Here is a 27,777-nt window from a genome sequence, read left to right as displayed (position 1 = left end):
GTCTACCCTCATAAGCATTGTGTGAAAGGCTCAGCCATCATTTTCTACACTCTTCTTATGGCATAGATGGAGCCACAGCTGGTCTGGCTCAGAGCTTTACGTTACTTCTGCCAGAGGGCAGTGAGGTGCAGAACCTATACAAGAATCTAGCGATCATGTTGGAATGCATCGAGGCACAAACTTCTTGTAATCCAGTTTTACAATCTTTCTGCAAGTTAATGCTAATGCATTCCGAAATGCAAGTTAATGCTTAATTAAATTGAATACAGAAATAATAAACTTACATATCATTATAAATAACTATATATAATTTGAATATAATTAGATTTTGAAACTAAGAGGCATTATTTCCATATTGATATTTTTCACAACAGCAGGGTTATTGGTACAGAACAAAAAAACTAATGTATTCATCACCCATTGACCATCTGTTTTCCAAACAACAGTGTAGTATTTCTGTTAATATTCATTACATTCGTGTAATAAGGTTCTGTTCAAACATGTTGTAGTTATTGTAAAGTCAGGTAACTGACTATATATAGCTGTGTGCACAAAGTTATCTGTAAGGGAAAATTCAGTTGTCTGTGAAAATAGCAAACATGAACCAAATAAATGAGTTTTAGAAATGCTATTTAGCACCAGGACTCTCAGTGAAAAAATTCAGATTAAAGCACTAGGTAGGCCACTCCCAAATCTAAATCTGCAGCAGCAAACAATAAATCGATGCCGTAAGTTCAGTTTCGAAATTTACCAAAAATAAATGGATTTGTGGCTGCGAAGAAAGCAATGCTGTTTTTTGTTTTTATTGTTTATTATTATTCTGGGAGATGTTCATTGGTGTAAGACAGGAATAACTGATACTGGGCACATGTGGTCTAAAATGAAAGTACATGAAATGTCAAGGCGACACATGAATAATGTGCTCAGTCTTTCATTTCTAGGCAAACTCAACGTTTAGCTGAAACTAGATTCACAATATAGACAAACAATTGACAGCTGCAACAAACGTGTAAAAAGAATAAATATATATTGAATTTAATTTTAAACTGTATTCGGTTGTGTGATGCTTTGGAACTGGCTCTTGGGGGCCACAATGAATCTGATGCCCCTCAGAATAAGAGGGTTTTTTGTGAGCTAATTCAGTTCAGTGCAGAACTGGACAAAGATCTTCAAGTTCATGTCAGTCAAGCACCAGGGTTCAAAGGCATTTCTAAGATGGTTCAGAACGAACTACTACAATGCATGTTGGAAGTGTACCATGATGAAGTTCATAAAGAAATCAAATATGCCAATTATGTTGCAATAATCATGGATGAAACCACAGATGTGTCTTGCAAATTTCAGTTGGTTATTGTTTTGCGTTACGCTGTTGAGGGAAAATCTGTTGAAAGATTTTGGACCTTTGTTAATCTAGAAAGTCAGAATGCTCATACTATAGCTCAGAGTATTCTGAAAGAAACTGAACCAGTAATTGGCTATGACTGAGGAAAACTAACAGCTCAGAGTTATGGTGGTGCAAACATTTTGAGTTGAAAGTCGTATGGGGTTCAGAAATTAATTTAAGACAAAAACCCAAGTGCAAACTACATCCATGGTTATATGCACCAGTTCAACCTTATTATGTCTACAGCAGCCTCTGTTAATCATGAATCCCGCATCTTTCTTGAACATCAATCAGATAAGTCTTCTTTCTTTTCTAACTCACCACAGAGATCAAAAGTGTGGCATAGCATCATTCTAAAAAGCTGGCGACGTGTGTGTGTCACGAGATGGAATTGCCATTTGTGAGTAGTAACAGATGTTTTTGAAAACAGGGAAGATCTTATTACTGTTATGGAAGTCATTGAAACAAGCGAGAGCATAAAACCATCTTCTAGTACTGAAGAGGCTGGCTCTGTCAAACAAAGGCTGTAAGATAACGAATTCATTTTCTAGCTATCATTTTTCTACATAATAATGCCTCATGCACGCATACCTTTTAATCAGCTTCAGAAGAAGATAACCAAACTGACTAAGGCAAAACAAGACACCAAAACTTTGAAGTGGTAACGCAAAACATCAGAGATAACATTGACTCCATCCTTAATGAGATTTGTTTCGAAAATTACGAAACGGTGCCTGCCAAGATGGGCACAAGAAAGGAGATGCTTTTGAAGTGTGTGATGCCATCCTTTCTGAAATAAAATTATGTTTTTACTTCACTGGACACCACACTGCAGGCACCTTATTTGATGTAAATCAATTTTACAAATACATCACAAATTTTCCAGACAAATAACTTGAAATTACAGACACATATACATTTGTGGAAAAAAGATTGTTGAATGGTGAGCTTCAAGTCTTCTATGCTAAGCCTGTGTTGAGAGCAGTTTCTGGTGCAGTCCGTTTCTTTTTCTGATACTAGAGGAAGAACTTTATGAAACATTCGACAAGACTGTTAAAGTTTTGAAACTGCTGGTCACAACGTCTATCTTGACATTAGAAGCTGGGCAGAGTTTTTCAATGCTCAAAAGGATTAAGACGTTCCTATGAAACCTATGAAAGAAGAAAGACTGAGTGCCTTAGGAATGCTACCCTGTGAAAAGTCATTCATGTGTAAAATTGAAGATTTCAGTTTGAGAGTGATCAGTTTGAGAGTGACAGATTTATTTGCCAACAATAAGGAGCGAAAAAGGGATTTCCGATACTGTTCCTACTTATTATTATGGAGCTGTCTTCCCAAAGTCGTGGAGTTGTTGCTTTTGGTGAGTAGAATGCTTATAGTTTTAAATGTTGGTAATTTGATTAAATTTGCTTCGCAAAATCCAGATTACAAGTTCAAGAAATTTATACATGCTCTATTATTTCTCGTAGTGATACTCATGTGGTAGCGGACACTTTCTGGCAGCCGGCCAAGAAAGTAAAACAAATGGTGAGTTCTGGCAATCTAGGGGAGAAGAACGGAGTAGGGTACAAGTCATGCCTCCCTCTCACAGGGCAGGCAGCCCACGTCAGTGTTCTGTGCTCCTGGGAGGGAAGAACCTATGTAATAATAGACTTATGGATTGCTGATTCCATCCAGCATTGTGAGAGTCGTATTTCAACCCTGAGACAGAGAGACTGCTCTCTGCAATCATTTCAAAATAAGAGAAGGAAACAACCAGCAAGCACAACTCAAAGCAAAGCAGAGCACACAAATCATTCCATAACAGCTAGAGCGCAATTGTTAGCTCAGGTTGACAGTGTCATTAACATGATAGTTCAGGGCCGATCTCCACTGTTATCTTAAGCAACAATACCTCAAAATACCCCATGCATAAAAGTGACCACACGTACATTGTGAGCAGTGGAGAATTGTGCTGTTGATGTGTGTGCGCATTTGTGCATGTGAGAGAGATTTTTGGAGTTAGTGTTACATTTTATGTCTCATGCAGACATGTGAAAAAGATAGCTACAGCAACTTCTCACCCCCCCCCCCTCTCCCATCTCTCTCTCTCTCTCTTATACAAATGCTTCCTATCATATTCTTGAGGGATATATCAGACTGTCACTGTGCATAAGATATATATGTTACACCGTCCGGGTTATCTGGATACTTCCCACTAACACCAACCTTTCAGAACTCCGAAGATGGGAACTTGCCCTTCAGTATATCCTTATATATATATACAAAGATGGTGTGACTTACCAAACGAAAGCGCTGGCAGGTTGATAGACACACAAACAAACACAAACATACACACAAAATTCAAGCTTTCGCAACCAACGGTTGCTTCATCAGGAAAGAGGGAAGGAGAGGGAAAGACGAAAGGATGTGGGTTTTAAGGGAGAGGGTGAGCAGTCATTCCAACCCCGGGAGCGGAAAGACTTACCTTAGGGGGAAAAAAGGACAGGTATACACTCACACACACACACACATATCCATCCTCAGATACACAGAATGAAAAGGCACAGAGTTTGGGCAGAGATGTCAGTTGAGGCGGAAGTACAGAGGCAAAGATGTTGTTGAAAGGCAGGTGAGGTATGAGCGGTGGCAACTTGAAATTAGCGGAGGTTGAGGCCTGGCGGATAACGAGAAGAGAGGATATACTGAAGGGCAAGTTCCCATCTCCGGAGTTCTGACAGGTTGGTGTTAGTGGGAAGTATCCAGATAACCCGGACGGTGTAACACTGTGCCAAGATGTGCTGGCTGTGCACCAAGGCATGTTTAGCCACAGGGTGATCCTCATTACCAACAAACACTGTCTGCCTGTGTCCATTCATGCAAATGGACAGTTTGTTGCTGGTCATTCCCATATAGAAAGCTTCACAGTGTAGGCAGGTCAGTTGGTAAATCATGTGGGTGCTTTCACACGTGGCTCTGCCTTTGATCGTGTACACCTTCCGGGTTACAGGACTGGAGTAGGTGGTGCTGGGAGGGTGCATGGGACAGGTTTTACACTGGGGGCGGTTACAAGGGTAGGAGCCAGAGGGTAGGGAAGGTGGTTTGGGGATTTCATAGGGATGAACTAAGAGGTTACGAAGGTTAGGTGGATGGCGGAAAGACACTCTTGGTGGAGTGGGGAGGATTTCATGAAGGATGGATCTCATTTCAGGGCAGGATTTGAGGAAGTCGTATCCCTGCTGGAGAGGCACATTCAGAGTCTGATCCAATCCCGGAAAGTATCCTGTCACAAGTGGGGCACTTTTGGGGTTCTTCTGTGGGAGGTTCTGGGTTTGAGGGAATGAGGAAGTGGCTCTGGTTATTTGCTTCTGTACCAGGTCGCGAGGGTAGTTGCGGGATGCGAAAGCTGTTTTCAGGTTGTTGGTGTAATGGTTCAGGGATTCCAGACTGGAGCAGATTCATTTGCCATGAAGACCTAGGCTGTAGGGAAGGGACCGTTTTTTGTGGAATGCGTGGCAGCTGTCATAATGGAGGTACTGTTGCTTGTTGGTGGGTTTGATGTGGACGGGTGTGTGAAGCTGGCCATTGGACAGATGGAGGTCAACGTCAAGGAAAGTGGCATGGGATTTGGAGTAGGACCAGGTGAATCTGATGGAACCAAAGGAGTTGAGGTTGGAGAGGAAATTCTGGAGTTCTTCTTCACTGTGAGTCCAGATCATGAAAATGTCATCAATAAATCTGTACCAAACTTTGGGTTGGCAGGCCTGGGTAACCAAGAAGGCTTCCTCTAAGCGACCCATGAATAGGTAGGGCGTATGAGGGGGCCATCCTGGTACGCATGGCTGTTCCCTTTAATTGTTGGTATATCTGGCCTTCGAAAGTGAAGAAGTTGTGGGTCAGGATGAAGCTGGCTAAGGTAATGAGGAAAGAGGTTTTAGGTAGGGTGGCAGGTGATCAGCGTGAAAGGAAGTGCTCCATCGCAGCGAGGCTCTGGACGTGCGGAATATTGGTGTATAAGGAAGTGGCATCAATGGTTACAAGGATGGTTTCTGGGGGTAAAAGACTGGGTAAGGATTCCAGGTGCTCGAGAAAGTGGTTGGTGTCTTTGATGAAGGATGGGAGACTGCATGTAATGGGTTGAAGGTGTTTGATCTACGTAGGCAGAGATATGTTCTGTGGGGGCTTGGTAACCCGCTACATGGGGCGGCCGGGATGATTGGGTTTGTGAATTTTAGGAAGAAGGTAGAAGGTAGGGGTGCGGGGTGTCGGTGGGGTCAGGAGGTTGATGGAGTCAGGTGAAAGGTTTTGTAGGGGGCCTAAGGTTCTGAGGATTCCTTGAAGCTCTGCCTGGACATCAGGAATGTGATTGCCTTGGCAAACTTTGTATGTAGTGTTCTCTGAAAGCTGACGCAGTCCCTCAGCCACATACTCCCGACGATCAAGTACCACAGTCATGGAACCCTTGTCCGCCGGAAGAATGACGATGGATCGGTCAGCCTATAGATCACGGATAGTCTAGGCTTCAGCAGTGGTGATGTTGGAAGTAGGATTAAGTTTTTTAAGAAGGATTGAGAGGCAAGGCTGGAAGTCAAAAATTTCTGGAAGGTTTGAAGATGGGTGATTTTGAGGAAGAGGAGGTGGTTCCCCCTCTGACGGAGGACAGAACTGTTTCAGTACATACTCTCTGCTGGAAATATCACTTTGCCACGAAGAAAAATTATCCTAATCCTACTCCTAATGATCCAGATCCCCAAGACACTATCCAAATTGAACCCTGCCTGGAACAGTTCCTGTAACCCGGAAGGTGTACACGATCAAAGGCAGAGCCACGTGTGAAAGCACCCACATGATATACCAACTGACCTGCCTACACTGTGAAGCTTTCTATATGGGAATGACCAGCAACAAACTGTCCATTTGCATGAATGGACACAGGCAGACAGTGTTTGTTGGTAATGAGGATCACCCTGTGGCTAAACATGCCTTGGTGCACGGCCAGCACATCTTGGCACAGTGTTACACCGTCCGGGTTATCTGGATACTTCCCACTAACACCAACCTGTCAGAACTCCGGAGATGGGAACTTGCCCTTCAGTATATACTCTCTTCTCGTTATCCGCCAGGCCTCAACCTCCGCTAATTTCAAGTTGCCACCGCTCATACCTCACCTGCCTTTCAACAACATCTTTGCCTCTGTACTTCCACCTCGACTGACATCTTTGCCCAAACTCTGTGCCTTTTCAAATGTCTGCTTGTGTCTGTGTATCTGAGGATGGATATGTGTGTGTGTGTGTGTGTGAGTGTATACCTGTCCTTTTTTCCCCCTAAGGTAAGTTTTTCCGCTCCCGGGGTTGGAATGACTGCTTACCCTCTCCCTTAAAACCCACATCCTTTCGTCTTTCGCTCTCCTTCCCTCTTTCCTGATGAAGCAACCGTTGGTTGCGAAAGCTTGAATTTTGTGTGTATGTTTGTGTTTGTTTGTGTGCCTATCAACCTGCCAGCACTTTCGTTTGGTAAGTCACATCATCTTTTAAAAATATATCTAAAAAGAAAGATGATGAGACTTACCAAACAAAAGCGCTGGCAGGTCGATAGACACACAAACAAACACAAATATACACACAAAATTCAAGCTTTCGCAACAAACTGTTGCCTCATCAGGAAAGAGGGGAAGGAGAGGGAAAGACGAAAGGATGTGGGTTTTAAGGGAGAGGATAAGGAGTCATTCCAATCCCGGGAGCGGAAAGACTTACCTTAGGGGGAAAAAAGGACAGGTATACACTCGCACACACACCCATATCCATCCACACATACAGACACAGCTTGTGTCTGTGTATATGCGGATGGATATGTGTGTGTGTGCGAGTGTATACCCGTCCTTTTTTCCCCCTAAGGTAAGTCTTTCCGCTCCCGGGATTGGAATGACTCCTTACCCTCTCCCTTAAAACCCACTTCCTTTCATCTTTCCCTCTCCTTCCCTCTTTCCTGACGAAGCAACCGTTTGTTGCGAAAGCTAGAATTTTGTGTGTATGTTTGTGTTTGTTTGTGTGTCTATCGACCTGCCAGCGCTTTTGTTTGGTAAGTCTCATCACTTTCTTTCTTTTTATTTTCATATATATATATATATATATATATATATATATATATATATATATATATATATATATATATAGCACCCTTCTTATGCAGAGTAACATTATTTTTATTTATTTATTTATCTCTTGTTCCGGTGATCCATGTTGTGACAGTATCACAGGATATGGAACGTGTCAATTTTACAAGCTTTTGGCCAGAATTTATGGTAATACATAAAACGAAACAAAAAAAGTAAACAGTAACTTAGGTCCCACTACAAAAAAAATACATTTTAGAAATAGATAGAGATTACGAAACAAAAAACAGTAAACAGTAACTTAGGTCCCACTACAAAAATACATTTTAGAGAGAGATAAAGATTACAAAATAATAAGTGTTACAGAGAAATAAATATTGCAAAATATATGTTTACAATAAAAAAAATTCGGTATTACAAATACAAATTTGGGCATACATTTGCAACTTACAACACAAGAGATGTTAAACACTGTAGTTCAGGAACTCTTCTAATGTATAAAATGATCCTTGCAATAGGAACTGCCTTAAGGTTTTTTTAAACAGGAGGTCATCATCTACCAAACACTTAATTCTTGAAGGGAGGACATTAAAAATCTTACAGCCACTGAAATGGACTCCTTTCTGCACCATACTTAGATTTGGCTGTTCATAGTGGATATCATGTTTCCTTCTAGTATTGTGACTGTGATATGCACTATTCAGCTTAAAGATGGATTTTTCTTTCCTTATGAAGCACATCAATGAGAATATATATTGCGCAGTGGATGTAAGTATTTCAAGCTTCTTAAAAAGATTCCTGCATGTGGCTCTAGGATGGACTCCACACATGATCCTTATGGCTCTTTTTTGTACACACAGTACTTTTTTAGCCAGTGGCTGATTTCCCCAAAATATAATTCCAAATGCCATAATTGCATGAAAGTAACCATAATACGCTGACTTCATGGTTTCCATATTTCTATAAGAAGAAACAATGCGCAATGCATATGTTGCTGAACTTAGTCTTTTGCACAGATCCATGATGTGGTTGGACCAATTCAGTTTGCTATCAATATGCAAGCCTAGGTATTTTGAGGAATCTACCCTGGTTATTGTCTGCTCACCTACCTTTACAAATATTTCCTCATCTTTGGATGTTTTGTGGAACTGAATGTAGTTTGTTTTACAGTAATTTAAAATAAGACCATTAATGTTGAACCAGTTCACCGTTTTATTTAAAACCTTATTTGCCGTTACCTCAAGCTTATCTTCCGAATTATCAATAAGTAGTGTAGTGTCATCCGCGAAAATGGTGAATCTACAATATTCCGTAGAGAGAGGAAGATCATTTATAAATATAATAAAAAGTAAGGGGCCCAGAACTGAGCCCTGCGGCACTCCACATGTAATGGTACCCCATTCTGAAGATATTGGGACACCATCTTGACTATCTACTACAACTTTTTGTTTTCTGTTTGACAGATATGAGTCGAGCCATTTCCCTGCTGCACCACTTATACCGAGGTGTGCAGCTTTTTGTAAAATAATTTGGTGATTTACACAGTCAAATGCTTTTGTTAGGTCACAAAATATGCCAATCACTTTCAGTTTTTTGTTGATAGATTCCAAGAGTTTGCCAGTAAATGCAAATATTGCATCTTCTGTTGACAAACCTTTCTGAAATCCAAACTGACTTTTGCTGAAGCTATTGTGTTCACTGAGATGCTTAACTAACCTGGCATGCATTAGTTTCTCTAAAACTTTTGAAAAGCTTGTCAGTAGTGATATTGGCCTATAGTTAGCAGTATCCGTCTTATCCCCCTTCCTATACAGCGGTTTTACAACTGCATACTTAAGCCTCTCAGGAAACTATTCCTTGCTTAAGTGACGCATCAAAAATGTGGCAAAGGACTTTACTTACATGGCTGGAGCAGTATTTTGATAATTTGTTAGAAATGTTGTCAATTCCAGCAGAGTTTTTACTTTTCAGGGATTTAATAACTCTTTCAATTTCTTGAACAGTGACTGTTTTTACCTTCATGTGTTGCACTAAACCAGGTACTCTAGCTTTCAAGAGATTGATGGCTTGCTTCGTGGACCCTTGTAAACCTATTTTTTCTGTTACTGTTAAAAAATTGTAGTTGAATGTGTCTGCAACTGTTTTTGGATCGCTGACAAGATTACCCTCACTTTTGATTTGGATATTTTCATTACAAACTGCATTTTTTCCCCGTTTCCTTCTTTACAAATTTCCAGATAGTTTTTACTTTATTGCTCGAGTTGTCAATTTCTGCCTTCAAGCACATGTTCTTTGCTGCCTGAATTGTCTTATTCAGCACTTTATTGTAGATTTTATAGTGTGTGATCCTACTGTTATCATTTGAACTCCTGGCTGCAGCATATAGTTCTCTTCTTGTTTTACAAGAGATTTTGATGCCTTTAGTAATCCAAGGCTTGTTTCCTGATTTGAACAGATTTTCTCTCACTGATTTTTTAGGAAATGCTTCTTCAAAAAGACTTGTAACTTAATTGATAAATATATTAAATTTTGAATTAACATCAACTGTAGCATATACAGGAGACCAGTCCACAAGCCGTAATTGCTGATTAAAGGTTTCAGTGGTGTGTCTGTTTATAATCCTAAATGTTTTCCAAATGAAATTTTCTTTTCTTTGTACATTCATTTGGTTTAGAGTGAGGAATTGCCCTTCATGATCAGAGAGCCCATTTATAATATTTTTCATGGTTAAATTATTGCAAATATCCTTATCTACAAATACATTATCTATTAAAGTGCTAGAGCTGGCGGTTACTCTAGTTGGAGTGTCCACCACTGGTACTAAATTGTAACAGTACATTAAATGTTCAAAATCTGTCTTGTTTCTATTTTCTGTTAAAAGGTCCACATTGAAGTCACCCATAACAATGATAGATTTAGTTTTCCTACATAGGTGGGCCAGAAGTGATTCAGTTTGTCTTAGAAATACATTTAGATTTCCAGCAGGTGCCCTGTAAACAGCCAGAACAATAATTTATTTATTTTATTTATTTATTTCTTACACCATGGATCCAACTGTGACAATTTCACATGGATGTAGTGTGTGTCAATTTTTACATTGTCAATGACAAGTACTTGTACACTATGTTTACAGGTAAAGAATATAAAGTTACTTAACCACTACAATGATCCATAACACAATATAATGGAATGAGAATCCTTAGACCTACAGATTACAGGTATAAAACAAAGTAAATTAAACCTGAAAAGGTCATATAACCCAGACTGTTAAATATAAGCAGTTAACACTAAAAGAGTTACATATGTGACAAGAATGTTCAGCTTAATGTTCAATTTATATGATAATACATCTTATTTTAAGGCCGTTTCTCACTGTGTTTCATAAACTCTTCCAAACTGTAAAATGACATGGCTAAAAGAAATTGCCTCAGAAGCTCTTTAAATGTAGATTTGTTGGCAATTTCACATTTGATTTCTGGAGGAAGAGCATTAAATATCTTTATACCAGAGGACTGTACACCCTTCTGCACAATCTTCAAATTTTTACCTTCAGTGTGGAAATCATGTTTCCTCCTTGTGTTATACTGATGGTATTCACTGTTACATTTGTATAAATCAGTGTTTTTACTTATGAAACACATAAGTGAGTATATATATTGAGAAGTAGTTGTAAGAATTCCCAGATTCCGGAATAGGCTTCTGCAGCTGCATCTAGGATCTACACCAGACATCACTCTTACAACACGCTTCTGAGCAATGAATATTTTCTTTGCAAGAGGTTGATTTCCCCAGAAAATAATTCCATATGCCATCAAAGAATGGAAGTAACCATAGTATGCAGCTTTTTTAATGCTTAAGTTTGCACTGACAGAGATGATTCGCATTGCAAAAACTGAAGAGCTGAGTCTCTTGTAAAGATCTAAAATGTGATGGGACCAGTTTACTCTACAGTCAATCTTCACGCCTAGAAACTTTGTTACTTCCACTCTTTCTATGACCTGTGTGGCATATTTAACAGTCATTTCTTCCTCAGTTTTGGCAGTTGGGGTGAACTGAATATAATTAGTCTTACTCAGGTTAAGTGAAAGACCATTTGCAGTAAACCATTTCATTAAATCTATAAGAATAGTATTAACAGACTCTTGAACATTTTCACATTTAAGACCATTAACCATTATGTTAGTATCATCTGCAAAGATGGTAAAATTGCACTGAATCATTGAAGAATAAGGTAAATCATTTATAAATAACAGGAACAGTAAAGGACCAAGAATAGAGCCCTGTGGAACTCCACAATTTATGTCTCTCCATTCCGATGAAATCATTCCACCACACAAATTGTCTGACTTATCTAAGACTACTTTCTGTTTCCTCTCTGTCAGGTATGACTGAAGCCAGTTATTTGCTACACCACTTATTCCTAGATGGTCTGCCTTCAGTAACAGTATTTGGTGGTTCACAGTGTCAAAGGCTTTACATAAATCACAAAATAACCCTGTTGTCACCATTTTCTCATTTAGAGATTCCAAAACCTTATCTATAAAAGCATATATTGCTTGTTCAGTTGACAGACCTTTCCGGAAACCAAACTGATGTTTGCTGAGAATATTGAATTTATGTAGGTGTTCTAAAATTCTAGAATACATGAGCTTTTCTAGTACCTTTGAAAACACAGACAGGAGAGATATTGGTCTGAAATTTTTAACATCAGTTTTCTCCCCTTTCTTAAAGAGAGGCTTCACGATAGCATACTTTAGTCTATCAGGAACAATTCCTTGCTGCAAAGAGGCATTGAAAATATGACACAGTATATTGCTTACAGAAGTACAACACTGCTTTAACAATTTGCTAGAAATATTGTCTACTCCACAGGAGTTCTTGGTTTTCATGGAGGCAATTGTTCTTTCAATTTCTGATACTGTAACAGGTCTAATATGCATTTGGATGATTTTGTTAGGGAAAGCATTTCGCAAAAAGGTCATGGCATCATTCACAGAACCCTTGCAGCCTATTTGCTCAGACACTGACAGGAAGTGTTTATTAAAGATTTCAGCTATGATCTCAGGATTTTGCACAAGATTCCCTTCATGTTTGATTATGAAGTTTTCTACAGCTCTTTTTTTATTGTTCCCTGTCTCCTTGTTAACTATTTGCCAGACAGTCTTCATTTTATTATTGGAGTTATCAATTTCTTTTACATAATACAGTGCTTTTGATGTCTGAATAACTTTCTTTAGGATTTTACAATACATGTTATAATGGCTGATTAATTCTCTGTCCCTTGACCCTCTGGTTGCAACATAAAGTTCTCTCTTATATTTACATGACACTCGAATACCCTTTGTGATCCATGGCTTCTTTAAGGACGAGGAAATATTGTTCCTAACAAACTTTTTAGGAAAAGCTTCTTCAAAGTGGGATAGGAATTCATTTATGAATATGTTGAACTTTGTATCAACATCATCTACTCTGCGAACTGAATTCCAATCTTCATGCTGCAGCTTATGGTTAAAAAATTCCAGGGTCTCTTTGTTCATAAGTCTGATTGCCTTCCAGGATGGGACTGCTTTCTTGACAGGTCTGTAGTCATGTAGAGTGAGGAGCTGTCCATCATGGTCTGATATGCCATTTACTATTGCAGTGACAGTGAAGTTCTGGTATAAATTTACATCTAAAAATATATTGTCTATCAGAGATTGACAGTCAGGTGTGATCCTAGTAGGAAAGTCAACCACTGATGTAAGATTGTAGGAACTCAGCAAATTCTGGAGCTCTACTTTGTTGTTGCATTCCATTGCGAAGTTGACATTAAAGTCCCCAAGTAAGATAATGTCATTATTTTTAGAAAATAAGGTTGATAGTAACAATTCTAACTGAACCATAAAGACTGTGAAATTGGTTCCTGGTGCCCTGTACACTGTAACTACTATTAATTTGGAACTGTTTAATGTCACTTCTATTGCACACACTTCAAACTGTTGGTCACTGCAATATTTCCTTACATCTACAGATCTAAAAGTTAAGTTATTCTTAATGAAAATTACTACTCCACCTTTTCTCATGCTATCTCTACAGTAGTAGGTGGCAAGGCTATAACTGTCTATATGTAACATTTCAATTCCTTTTGTAATATGGTGTTCTGAGAAACATAAGATCTGAGCATTGTTCATAAAGTTTTTGTTATTTATGTTAACTTCTAATTGATCTAGTTTGCTTCTTATTCCCCTTATGTTTTGATGAAAAATGGAGAAGTTGTTTGGATTATTACCTATTTTGGTGGTTTCTTCTTTCTCGTGCCTGTGGTTAAAAAATCCTTCAGATGAGGAGGACACACAACTTTACGTTTACCTCCTGTTCTCTGTGATGATGTCGATTTTTCTTCAGTAGATGCTTCCTTCTTTACTGAAGATGATGAAACTGATGACTTGCTTGTTGATTTACCTTGAGCTGATGCTGTCAATTCCCTTGGAGATGATGAAGCTATTGACTTGCTTGCAGGTGGGGATAAGATTGCTGTTGCTGTAGGCTCCAGGGGTTGTACTGCTGTTGCAGCTGGTGTTTCTGCTGGCAGTGATATTTTTGACGAACTGCATGTAGGCAGGTGCACAAGTGGTGTTGCTGTAGGTTCACAGAGTGGAAATGCTGCCTTTTCTTCTTCTGCAGTACATGTAACCATTGAGTTATCTCTGTTTGGTGAAGAAACAGAATCATCTGAGCATCTAGGTACTGAAACTTCTGATCCATTCATAATAGTTGCACTATCTGCTGTTAACTCAATGCACCTCAAAATGTTGTTCATCACAGTATTTGCTTAAATCTAGGGATTTATACACTATATTATTTTTTACAAATATTGCAACACCACCTTTTTCCATAACAGATCGACAGTAATGAGTAGCTAAACTAAAGTTCTCAATCTGTATCGTGTGGATCCCATTCATAACGTGATGTTCTGAGAAACACAGTATATCAGGCTCACTTTCACACTCGTCTTTTAAATTTATTAGCAACTGGTCTATTTTATTCTTGAGGCTACATATATTTTGGTGGAATAAAGACAAAGTTTGATTTTTTCTCACCTCTGCATTTGCGTGATGTTTGCTAGGAGTGGCTTTTTTCAGTACATTGCTTGGGGTGCGGAAAACTCATATTGAACACACGAGAGAGATGCTTCACGCAACTTTGAATCCTCATTTCTCGTGTTACTCACCATAAAAAACGCTGAGTTTGTTTTCTGTTGCGTGTAGGACGGGCAATAGTTACCGCTGAATATGTTTTTTTAGCTGTTGGTTCCGCCACTGACGATTCTGCTGCTTTTGAGGATGCTTCTTTTTCTTTTGCTGAGACTGGTCCCATACCGGTACATGGAATTTTTCTGTTCGCTCTCTCTCTGTTCGCAATGATTTCTTTTATCATTTTACATACAAAGTTTTTTCCTTCATAATTTAGATGCATTCCGTGTTTGGTATGCTGTCATCTGTCCAATTTGCCTATATCAAGGACGCTACATTTTCCAAACAAAGAACACATCTGCTTTATTTTAATGTTAGTTTTACGAATTTCTTTATTTACACACGAGTGATACATTAGATCATATCTGTGTGATAATGTTGCAACTATCGTATTTTTTTGTTTACTGCGTTCCAGGAATTTCTTTAGTTCAGTGAGACAGTTATTTGCTTCGTTTTTCGCAACATCATTTGCACCCGCTATACACACAACATAGTCATTTTTTCCCGACATTTTGTCTTGTAAATCAACACCAACAATGTTTTTTGCTGTTGCTCCTGGCTTCACAAAACCTGTTGCGTCGTATTTCGTGGTTTCTTTGAACAGTCTCGTCATTTTTCTGCCGTGACTGTCCGTTAAAAATAATACATTACTTTCGTCTTTGCACTGTTGTACGTTTTGATTGATAGTGTCTTTCTCATTATTCCACATGTTTACTGGAGCACCCAAATCAATTCTCACCAAGCCACCACCTTTGCTTTTTAGCTTTGGGGTGATCATTCCTTTATATCTGAATGAAGTAATGAGATGCATAATGTTTATTTAGCATAAATAGAACAACTGACTAACAGCTTGAAAGCTTCTTTATTAAACAACAAAAATTGATTTTCACACTCTTTACAAGACTTATCACATTTATTGAACCAATAATTGTACATATAACAATTATAATGCTTCTGACAAGTCTAATCACCTATAGTTTGGTCGTGGGAGCAATTCCTAATTAAAAGGATGTTCAGTTACCTTTTACAAAAACACATTAATACTTCATAGTATTAATTAGCTCTACTGTATGATTAAATGATGATGGCGTCCTCTTGGGTAAAATATTCCGGAGGTAAAATAGTCCCCCATTCGGATCTCCGGGCGGGGACTACTCAAGAGGACGTCGTTGTCAGGAGAAAGAAAACTGGCATTCTACGGATCGGAGCGTGGAATGTCAGATCCCTTAACCGGGCAGGTAGGTTAGAAAATTTAAAAAGGGAAATGCATAGGTTAAAGTTAGATATAGTGGGAATTAGTGAAGTTCGGTGGCAGGAGGAACAAGACTTTTGGTCAGGTGATTACAGGGTTATAAATACAAAATCAAATAGGGGTAATGCAGGAGTAGGTTTAATAATGAATAAAAAAATAGGAGTGCGGGTTAGCTACTACAAACAGCATAGTGAACGCATTATTGTGGCCAAGATAGACACAAAGCCCATGCCTACTACAGTAGTACAAGTTTATATGCCAACTAGCTCTGCAGATGATGAAGAAATTGATGAAATGTATGACGAGATAAAAGAAATTATTCAGGTAGTGAAGGGTGACGAAAATTTAATAGTCATGGGTGACTGGAATTCGTCAGTAGGAAAAGGGAGAGAAGGAAACATAGTAGGTGAATATGGATTGGGGGGAAGAAATGAAAGAGGAAGCCGCCTAGTAGAATTTTGCACAGAGCATAACTTAATCATAGCTAACACTTGGTTCAAGAATCATGAAAGGAGGCTGTATACATGGAAGAAGCCAGGAGATACTGACAGGTTTCAGATAGATTATATAATGGTAAGACAGAGATTTAGGAACCAGGTTTTAAATTGTAAGACATTTCCCGGGGCAGATGTGGATTCTGACCACAATCTATTGGTTATGAACTGCAGATTGAAACTGAAGAAACTGCAAAAAGGTGGGAATTTAAGGAGATGGGACCTGGATAAACTGAAAGAACCAGAGGTTGTAGAGAGTTTCAGGGAGAGCATAAGGGAACAATTGACAGGAATGGGGGAAAGAAATACAGTAGAAGAAGAATGGGTAGCTCTGAGGGATGAAGTGGTGAAGGCAGCAGACGATCAAGTAGGTAAAAAGACGAGGGCTAATAGAAATCCTTGGGTAACAGAAGAAATATTGAATTTAATTGATGAAAGGAGAAAATATAAAAATGCAGTAAATGAAGCAGGCAAAAAGGAATACAAACGTCTCAAAAATGAGATCGACAGGAAGTGCAAAATGGCTAAGCAGGGATGGCTAGAGGACAAATGTAAGGATGTAGAGGCTTGTCTCACTAGGGGTAAGATAGATACTGCCTACAGGAAAATTAAAGAGACCTTTGGAGAGAAGAGAACCACTTGTATGAACATCAAGAGCTCAGATGGAAACCCGGTTCTAAGCAAAGAAGGGAAGGTAGAAAGGTGGAAGGAGTATATAGAGGATTTATACAAGGGAGATGTACTTGAGGACAATATTATGGAAATGGAAGAGGATGTAGATGAAGACGAAATGGGAGATAAGATACTGCGTGAAGAGTTTGACAGAGCACTGAAAGACCTGAGTCGAAACAAGGCCCCGGGAGTAGACAACATTCCACTAGAACTACTGATGGCCTCGGGAGAGCCAGTCATGACAAAACTCTACCATCTGGTGAGCACGATGTATGAGACAGGCAAAATACCCTCAGACTTCAAGAAGAATATAATAATTCCAATCCCAAAGAAAGCAGGTGTTGACAGATGTGAAAATTACCGAACTATCAGTTTAATAAGTCACAGCTGCAAAATACTAACGCGAATTCTTTACAGACGAATGGAAAAACTGGTAGAAGCTGACCTCGGGGAAGATCAGTTTGGATTCCGTAGGAATGTTGGAACACGTGAGGCAATACTGACCTTACGACTTATCTTGGAAGAAAGATTAAGAAAAGGCAAACCTACGTTTCTAGCATTTGTAGACTTAGAGAAAGCTTTTGACAATGTTGACTGGAATACTCTCTTTCAAATTCTGAAGGTGGCAGGGGTAAAATACAGGGAGCGAAAGGCTATTTACAATTTGTACAGAAACCAGATGGCAGTTATAAGAGTCGAGGGGCATGAAAGGGAAGCAGTGGTTGGGAAAGGAGTGAGACAGGGTTGTAGCCTCTCCCCGATGTTATTCAATCTGTATATTGAGCAAGCAGTAAAGGAAACAAAAGAAAAATTCGGAGTAGGTATTAAAATTCATGGAGAAGAAGTAAAAACTTTGAGGTTCGCCGATGACATTGTAATTCTGTCAGAGACAGCAAAGGACTTGGAAGAGCAGTTGAACGGAATGGACAGTGTCTTGAAAGGGGGATATAAGATGAACATCAACAAAAGCAAAACGAGGATAATGGAATGTAGTCAAATTAAATCGGGTGATGCTGAGGGGATTAGATTAGGAAATGAGACACTTAAAGTAGTAAAGGAGTTTTGCTATTTAGGGAGTAAAATAACCGATGATGGTCGAAGTAGAGAGGATATAAAATGTAGACTGGCAATGGCAAGGAAAGCGTTTCTCAAGAAGAGAAATTTGTTAACATCGAGTATAGATTTAGGTGTCAGGAAGTCGTTTCTTAAAGTATTTGTATGGAGTGTAGCCATGTATGGAAGTGAGACATGGACGATAACTAGTTTGGACAAGAAGAGAATAGAAGCTTTCGAAATGTGGTGCTACAGAAGAATGCTGAAGATAAGGTGGGTAGATCACGTAACTAATGAGGAGGTATTGAATAGGATTGGGGAGAAGAGAAGTTTGTGGCACAACTTGACTAGAAGAAGGGATCGGTTGGTAGGACATGTTTTGAGGCATCAAGGGATCACAAATTTAGCATTGGAGGGCAGCGTGGAGGGTAAAAATCGTAGAGGGAGACCAAGAGATCAATACACTAAGCAGATTCAGAAGGATGTAGGTTGCAGTAGGTACTGGGAGATGAAGAAGCTTGCACAGGATAGAGTAGCATGGAGAGCTGCATCAAACCAGTCTCAGGACTGAAGACCACAACAACAACAGTATTAATTAGCATAAGTGTTCATAATGGAGTGACTTGATGAAAAAATGTTTCTGTTAACATCTTAGCAATGCTGGTTCGGTCACGTAATATGTATAGGTGTAGCACATACTTTGAGCTAATACAAATTTTGACACGAAAATTTTCTTGCAAAATGCCAGGAATTTTTTTGAGTTGGCTTCCATCGGTGTGAGTGGCTGAACCTTTATACTGCCTTGGCCTGGCATTCTCCCACAGGTTGGTCAGTAAACATCCCATTAAGAAACTACCAACAGGGTGACACCTCTTGCATCTTATTTACGATGCAATACAATGTCTTGAAGACATCTTCAGGTTGTCAATTACAACAAGTTGACAACAGCATTGGCTCGGTAATAGCAACAAGTTGTTGACAGCATGAAGATGGCGATACAAGTGTGGGTCTGCATGCACTTATGATTGTGGTGATGTTATACATGCAACAGATTGTAAAACATGCATTAATTTCAAGTCACAGTAAACAATAACTGGGTTGCAGAAGCATCACAGGCCCACACATTCATACTACTCTGGTGTGAAAGCAACTTTTGCATTATGCATCACTGACAAGTAACATAGCTCAGTCAAACTTAGACCATACATAGAACTTACTACAGTATAATACAAAAAGTAATTGAAAGAAACACACAATCGGATGAACAGTAATGATGCTTTCAATCAAGGACAATAATTATACTGATGTCATTGTGATTTATGATGGTCCCCTGAATGCTACAAAAAGCAGGATATGGTTCTTTATACAGTGTTTGATCACCACAAATGGCAATGCATGTTCTACAATGTGCTCCCATGTTAGCCACGAGGCTGGTAAGGAGTTCTCTTGTCGTAGGGCATTCCGTTCCTCCACCAGTGCAGCTGACAACAGCTGGATTGTCATTGGTACATGTGGACATGCTGTGATACATCTCCTCACCACATCTAACACGTGCTTGATGCAGTTTAAGGGAACACAGAGGCTAGGCCACTTGTCAAATGTTCTCTTGTTCCAAGGGCTCCTGCATCTGCACTGGTTGATGCAATCAGAAACTGTCATCCACAAAAACGAAGTCAGGACCGGATGCACTCCTGTAAAGACAAATGTCAGGAAGGTGTACGGTGTCATAGTGATGTTGACGACTGGTGACTGGTCGACATACTGTGTTCAAAGATGCCCATGCAACATTATGTCCCTCCGCATTCCCCCAAACCGTGACACCTGGCCCACCAAAACAATTGTGTTCAACACTGTTCTTGGGTGCATTACATGTCCCCACCTCTTGCCATACAAGGTCACACATTATGCACCCAGGAACATTGTCGAGCATGATCATTTTAGTGTTCCAGTGTTATGGTATGGAGAGACAAAATGTTGCATGGGCATACTGATTTCAAATTTTTGAACAAAGTATATTCACCTGGCAAAACCCTTGTGACATTCTACTCCTTCCCAACGTTTGCTTTTTCGGGAGTTCATTTGGCCCCAACTTCATTTTTATGGATGACAATGCAGAACTTCATTGACAAGTGCAGGTATAGGAGCTCTCAGAACAGGAAAGTATTTGGCTAACAGAATGGCCTGCCCAGTCCCCTGCCTTAAACCCAGCAATACCAAGGCATTTCCCATAACGCGCATTGCCAGGAGGTTGGAGGTACTTTATGCCCACTGTTAAAAATTCATTAATGTTGTTCAATTATATTAACAACATACTTTTTAAAGATGTAATGATGTGCAAGTAGGTTCCAGAACCTGAAAATAACTTTCAGCACACTCTTAGAAATATCAATGCACTTTCAATAACATGCTCTACCGACTTTATAACAAACAACTAAAAGAATTAAAAAACTGAGATTTCATTCATTGTTGCCAAGTTTTACTCTCAACATACTTTTTAAGGAGATACTGATGTGTGTAAGTAAAGCCCTGACTGTAGAAGTATACAATATGACACTCATTTGGAAAGTGACATCTACTAAGATTAAGTTTAACTGAAAAATTTAAAACATACGCGGAATCCGGAAAAAGACTACAACAACAAATATTTTTTCCAAAATTTTAAAGTATGAAGTAACTGGCTAGATTAAACCAATATTACAAAATGGATAGTTGCTATTCACCATTTAGCAAAGATGCTGAGTCACAGACAAGCACAACAAAAAGACTGTCAGAAAATGAGCTTACAAGCTTTCAGCTGACCAGGCCTTCATCGGAGAGAGAATACACACTCAACACACTCACACAAATGCAACTCACACATACATGACCACAGTCTCTGGATGCCGAGGCCACACAGTGAGCAGCTGCACATGATGGGAGTCACGACCATGCGGTGGTGGTAAGGGAGGCTGGGGTGGGAAGGGGGACAGATAGCATGGTAGGGGAGGGGAACAGTAAAGTTCTGCTCGTGGAGCATGCAGGGATGGGGTGGAGAGAGGGTAGGGCAGCTAGGTGCAGTCGGGAGGTTACATGGAGGGCGGGGGGTTTAGCAGAAAAGGAGAGAGCTAAAAAGATCTCTCTTCAGTCACCCACCACCTCCCAAAGTCCCACCTTCCAGCCACAGAGGAGCATTCCCCTCATGACTCAGTACCCCACAGGACTGGAACAACCGAATCACATTCTCCACCAGGGTCTAAACTACCCCTCGTCGTGCCCTGAAATGAGGGATATCCTACCCACTATCCTTTCAACCCCTCTCACAGTGTTATTCCACAATCCACCAAACCTATGAAATATCCGTGTCCACCTCTACACAACTCTTGCTCCCAACCCCTTGCCTCATGGCTCATATCTCTATAAAAGATCTAGATGGGAGACATATTCCATACATCCTCCCACCGCCACCTACTCCAATCCAATCACAAGGATCACCTGCCCCATCAAAGGCAGGGCTACCTGTGAAACCAGTCATGTGATCTACAAGCTTAACTGCAACCACTGCACTGCATTCTATGTGGGCATGACAACTAACAAGCTGTCTGTCTGCATGAGTGGCCATCAACAAATTGTGGCCAAGAAACAGCTGGACCACCCCATTGCTGAGCACACCACCCAACACAATGTTCTTCATTTCAATGACTGCTTTACAGCCTATGCCATTGGGATCCTTCCCACCAACACCACCTTTTCTGAATTGTGAAGATGGGAGCTCTCCCTCCAATATGTCCTACGTTCCTGTAACCCTCGGGGCCTCAACCTTCATTAGTCTCTGTTCGTATGCTCTAGGCCCTTCCCTGTTCCCATTCCAGCACTACACAGTCCTCATTCCACCAATGCACCCACAGTATTTTTACCTCTCTCCCTTTCCGTTACCTCCGTCCTGCCCACCTGCCATCTGTCTAACATCTCAACTGCACCTAACTGCCCTACCCTCTCTCCGCGTCATCCCTGTATGCTCCTGTAATCAGCACATTATCGTCCCCCACCCCTATCCTGCTATCCTTCCCCATCCCCGCCCAAGGCCTCCTCCTTACCCCCACCACCCAGCTGCATTTCCCATCATGTGTAGCTGCTTGCAGTGTGGCCTCAGCAGGCACAGACTGCAGTCACATGTGTGTGTGTGTGTGTGTGTGTGTGTGTGTGTGTGTGTGTGTGTGTGTGTGTGAGAGCTGCATTTGCGAGAGTGTGTGTGTATGATCTATCTCCAATGAAGACTTGGTTGGCCAAAAGCTCACTTTCAGACAGTCTTTTTGCTATGACTATCTGTGAGCCAGCATCTCAGCTATATAGTGAGTAGCAACTGTTGTTTTCATAATATTGTTACATTCCACCCTGGATTTTACATTGCTGACTTGATTACAATATTATCAAAAGGTGGGAATAAAGTATGCCACCCCCGTTCAGGACTGTAAGGCTTAATTCTCGTCTAGCATGCGTGGAGAGACATCCAAATGCACCAATGGCCACTGTGCAGTTGTCAACTGTGCCAGTGGAGGGACAGAATGCCATACTGCAGGAACTCCTTACCAAACCTGACGGCCGGGGAGCACACTGCAGAGCATGCACTGCCATGCATGGAGATCACACACCCTATTAAGAAACATGTCCTGCCTTTTGCAATGTCCAGAATCCTCCTTGCAACTCTCTACAAGTATGAATTATGGTGAATTAATGGTCACTTGCGAATTTTGTTAAATTGCTTACTCAAGCAAATACACTTAATCGTGAACTAAAATTGACCTAATGTCATTTCATAACTGCACATAGACTTTTCACTGTAATGAGAATGTGTTTGATTTTTCAAACCAACAACTACTCCTGAATCATGATTTTTTTCAGGGGGGGGGGGGGGCATGTCAATAGCACTCTAGTTCACAACTGGAAAAAAAAAAACAATTTACAACACCACAGAAGACTGTCACTAATGAAACAAGCCACATGAAAGGAGAGCTAGTTAACTACTGGCATCTGCAGATACTATTTCTGCCTTTCTTTTAGTCTATAACATATGGCTAGAGTGTGATACTACCTCCATCCTCCCTCTATAGAATATTGGCTGATGTGACAGGCTGATCTATAGCATAGCCTGAGGTCTAGTATAGGTTGATAGGTGGCAATTTGGTTACAAGTCTGTGTATGTGTTATAAATAACAAACTTATCTGTAGCATAGCCCAATGTTGAAGTTCACTGCTGCAAAAGTACAAAACAATGCATATACAACAAAACACATTGTAAATATGTTTCCTTACCTGCCACAGATACCAATTCCAGTTTTGTTACTTTTTCTTTCCTGTGCATATTTTCCAGATGGGACTTTAATTCCTGCCATTTCGAGCATGTATAAGCTTCACAGTCTGTGCGCGACACCTTAATACAGAAACAGTATATGTGGAAAACAATTGTATAAAGCAAAACAACTAATACGTTATTCATATTAATCTGCGCATGATATGCATGACAGCTTAACAGAGAAACAAGATATGTGGTGAGCAAATTCTTAAAGAAACTAGTACATCACACCTCAGCAGACACACATAACATTACAGTGCATCAAATTACATTCAATACTTTCCTTACCTGTCCTTTTGTGGACCTGTGTGTTTTCATATGCATGTCAAAAACGCCCGCAGATTTGTCACAAATGTGAGATTATTTTTTCGCTGCCTTGCTGTTGCCGTGGAAAATGCCTCCACAAGTTATATCTGTGGAGAAAGCTTTTCCCACAAACATCACAGGGTGCTAAACGTTTGATCCAGACGTAAACCACGTGAACCAAACTGTGTAATGTGTACACAACATGCATCCCTGTTTGAAATTGATGTTTTCATTGGCTGATTGTAACTTCTATCATCATCGGCTGACCTGCATCTGAAGTAAATATCTTTGGAATGGAATGTATTTTAGGTTGGGGAAATAAACCTGATGGTGTTGCCTCTGCCATAAAGCGGGAAAGTTTTTAGTGTTGAGAGCTGGTACTGACTTTCTGGCACAGCTTCCGCTCTGCATGTAGTATTTGACATCTGCTGGATCTTTAAAATCTACGATGAGCATTTGCAATAATTTTCAGGGTGCACCCCTGTGCAGTGCATGCACTTTACTGCTGTGGTGCATGATTTTGTGCAGAGATAGCTGAAATGTTCGCATTCAAGTTTGATACAGCAAGGATTAGCATTGTAATTCCATTATCCATGGTTACATCTTTGGCACCTATGACATTGTATGGGGCCATTACAGTTTCTGTAGGATTTTTTCTTGCATTTAAAACTGAGAAGTCATTTCACTTTGTACATGGAGTTCCACTTTGGATTCCTGGTGATAGTTACACAGAAGATGGGCCATTTCCCTGACTGCTGTTTCCCATCAGTTTTCTTGATCTTTTTGAAGGCAATGATGATGTGTACTTTGTAGTTTAATTCTTTGATGGCATCCTGTACTTAGACTTCTTCTGCCTCTATGGGGAGGTCTCTTACTACTACTTTCACAAACTTTTTAGAGTCGGAATTGTAGGGGCGATATTGAATTTTTCTTATTTTTTAGTTACTTTCAATATACTGGTAGTCTTCAACATTGTATACCTGGATTTTAATACTATCTTTGCTCTATGCACAAAGGTTTTTCCTTTTTAGTCCTGGCTACAGTTCACTTAGCAGGTCAAGTACCCCCGGTCATGTAACAAATGACGAGTGGTACTTTGTATTTTTTGTCTCGTTGTAGTTGTGATGCCCATGGGCAGGGAGCATCTTCCACAGCGAGAAAGTGTTTCAAATCGGTTAGCAGTAGGTACTGTGACCTTGATGTCTACTTTCTCACAGTCCTGAGGTAGATGCATCTTAGTAGCTGGCATTATATACTCCATGACCTATATCTTTGACTAACTGTCAGGTGCATCACCTGGTTCACTTTGTGTTCATATTTATTTGTGTGACTGTTTGTGTTTTTGGGATGTGTCTAGACTGTGGTAGCCCAGAGAACTGCCACAGCAGGCTGAGGCAGACCTCTGCTCAGAGGCAGTTAGCTCATACATCTGGCACACATGACCCAACAGCCTGCACACCCAGTATGTCAGTTACACCTTGGTTAACACCACCAGGTAGCCAGTGCAGTGCTGATCCTAACATACACAAGCACAGGTCACTGAAAAATGCCACAGATTCTAACTTGGAGTAATCCCTATTCTCCGAGGATGCAGAGTGGGATCTATACGGTACGGTGTGCTGGCGGCAGGAGTTACACGACAACTTTGTGAGCTATCGTGAACAGTGATGTGTAACACCGACAATTTCACTCTGTTGCACATTCAAAATGAGCATGCACTCAAACTATCTTAATTTCAGCAGTGAGGGTGAGCTGTCTTTCATGTAGACCAGAAGTTTCTGAATAAAGGCAGCACCACAAGGCAGCGTGCAGAAAACGAGCGCCTGTGCAGGTCACGGATGCATCTCGGAATCCACATATCCTGAACCAGTGGGTGTGGTTTATATACTGGTCATCTCCCCCGCCACTGACCCCATGTATGGACCACCTGATGTGTTCAGTGGTGGGATAGCTTGTGATTGGAAATCAAGGGGCAGTCTTCAATCTGCACTCTGCCCTTGCCATGCTCATTGCTCTGTTCCCACTGTGTTTGGAGAATTTTCAGTATGGGAGCCAACTCTTGGCTAAGTTGAAATCCATTGTCCTTGTTGATGAGATTCTCATGTAGTCTGATTTCAGTAGCCACTTGTATACATCATCCCAACAGTTGGATGTGTTTTGCAGAATTTTCGTAGCTTTGTATTTCATAGCATAGGGTTATAGACAGAGAGATGCTGGATGAAACACATTTGGCTCTCAAGAGACAAATGCTGTAAGCCTTCAGTGACTACCATTGCAGTATATTTTCAAATGATGTTTCACAAACAAGAAAGAAATTTTGGTCATATGTAAACACTGTTTGTGGAACCACAGTTAGTATCCAGTCACTCATGAATGAGACATGAGCTGAACTTGAGGGTAGCAATGTAAAAGTTGAAACACTTAACTCCAGTTTTAAATGTTCCTTTACAAAGAAAAAAAACCAGGAGAATTTCCCCAATTTAATCCTCGTACCACTGAAAAGATAAGCGAAGTAAGTGTCAGCGATGTTGAAAAACAGCTGATATCATTAAAATTGAACAAAGATCCAGGGCCCATTGGGATCCCTATCACATTCTACACTGAAATTCCAGCTGAGTTAGTCCCTCTTCCAATTACAATCTATTGTAGACGCCTCAACCAAAAAACCGTGCCCAGTAGTTGGAAGAAAGCACAGCTCACAACCATTTACAAGAAGGGTAGTAGTAGACATGATACACAAAACTACTGTCCAGTATCTTTGACACTGATTTCTTGTAGAATCGTAGAACACATTCTGTGCTCAAATCTAATAAGGTATCTCAAATAGAATGACCTTTTCCACGTCTGCCAACAAGGATTCTGTAAACATCAATCATATGAAACCAAACTCACACTTTTCTCACAAGATATACTGATAGCTTTGGATCAAGGCCATCAGGCAGATGCAATGTTTATTGATTTCCAAAAAGCATTTGACTCAGTACCAAATCTATTCTTATTGTGAAAGGTATGTTCATGTGGGGTAACATAGGAAATTAGTGACTGGATTGAGGATTTTTTGGTATGGAGGATGCAGCAAGTTACATTGCATGGAGAGTCATCATCAGCTGTAGAGCTAACACTGGGTGTACCCAGGGAAGCGTTTTGGGGCCCTTGCAGTTTATGTTGTATGTTAATGACCATATGGACAACATTAACAGTAATCTCAGACCTTTTGCAGATGATGCAGTTATCTACAGTGAAGTACTGTCTAAAACAAGCTTCATAAATATTCAGTCCAATCTTCATAAGATTTCAAAGTGGCGTAAATATTGGCAACTTGCTTCAATATTCAGAAATGTAAAATTACACACTTCACAAAATGAAAAAACATAGTATGCTATGACTATAATATCAATGAACCACAACTGGAATCTCCCAACACATACAAATATCAGGTGTAACACTTTGTTGGGATATGAAATGGAATGATCACAGGTAAAAAAGGGTAGCAGATTTTGGTTTATAAGTAGAAAACATGCAATCAGTTTACAAAGGAGACTGCTTACAAATCACTCATTCAACCCATTATGGAATATTGCAAACACCACATATGAGTAACAAGGGGTACTGACTGGATACACAGAAGGGTAGAACGAGTGGTCACTGGCTTGATTGACCGGTGGGGGGTGGGGGGGGGGTGGGGGGCACAGAAATGCTGAAGAAACTGAACTTGCAGACTCTTGAAGATAGATGTAAATTACCCCACAAAGCCTACTTACAAAGTTTCAAAAACCATTTTCAAATGATGATTCTGTGACTAAACTAAAATCCCCTACTTATTGGTCACACAGGATTGTGAAGGCAAGATTACATTAATTACAGTACACACAGAGGCGTTCAAACAATCGTTCTTCCACACTCAATATGTGAATAGAACAGGAAGAAACCCTAATAACTGGTACAACGGGATGTACCATCTGCC

The 27,777-nt window shown here is 40.2% G+C and overlaps 1 protein-coding gene across 1 annotated transcript in view; it reads left to right on the top strand.

Moving 5' to 3' along the window:
* LOC126260772 (sorbitol dehydrogenase-like) overlaps positions 1 to 27,777 on the top strand; it is a 146,702-nt gene that overhangs the window by 25,942 nt on the left and 92,983 nt on the right. The window lies entirely within an intron of this gene.

This window comes from Schistocerca nitens, chromosome 5 (assembly GCF_023898315.1).
Source record: "Schistocerca nitens isolate TAMUIC-IGC-003100 chromosome 5, iqSchNite1.1, whole genome shotgun sequence".
NCBI classification, from domain to species: Eukaryota; Metazoa; Arthropoda; class Insecta; order Orthoptera; family Acrididae; genus Schistocerca; species Schistocerca nitens.
Note: the sequence above shows the minus strand (reverse complement) of the source record. Positions and strands in the feature narration are given on the sequence as shown.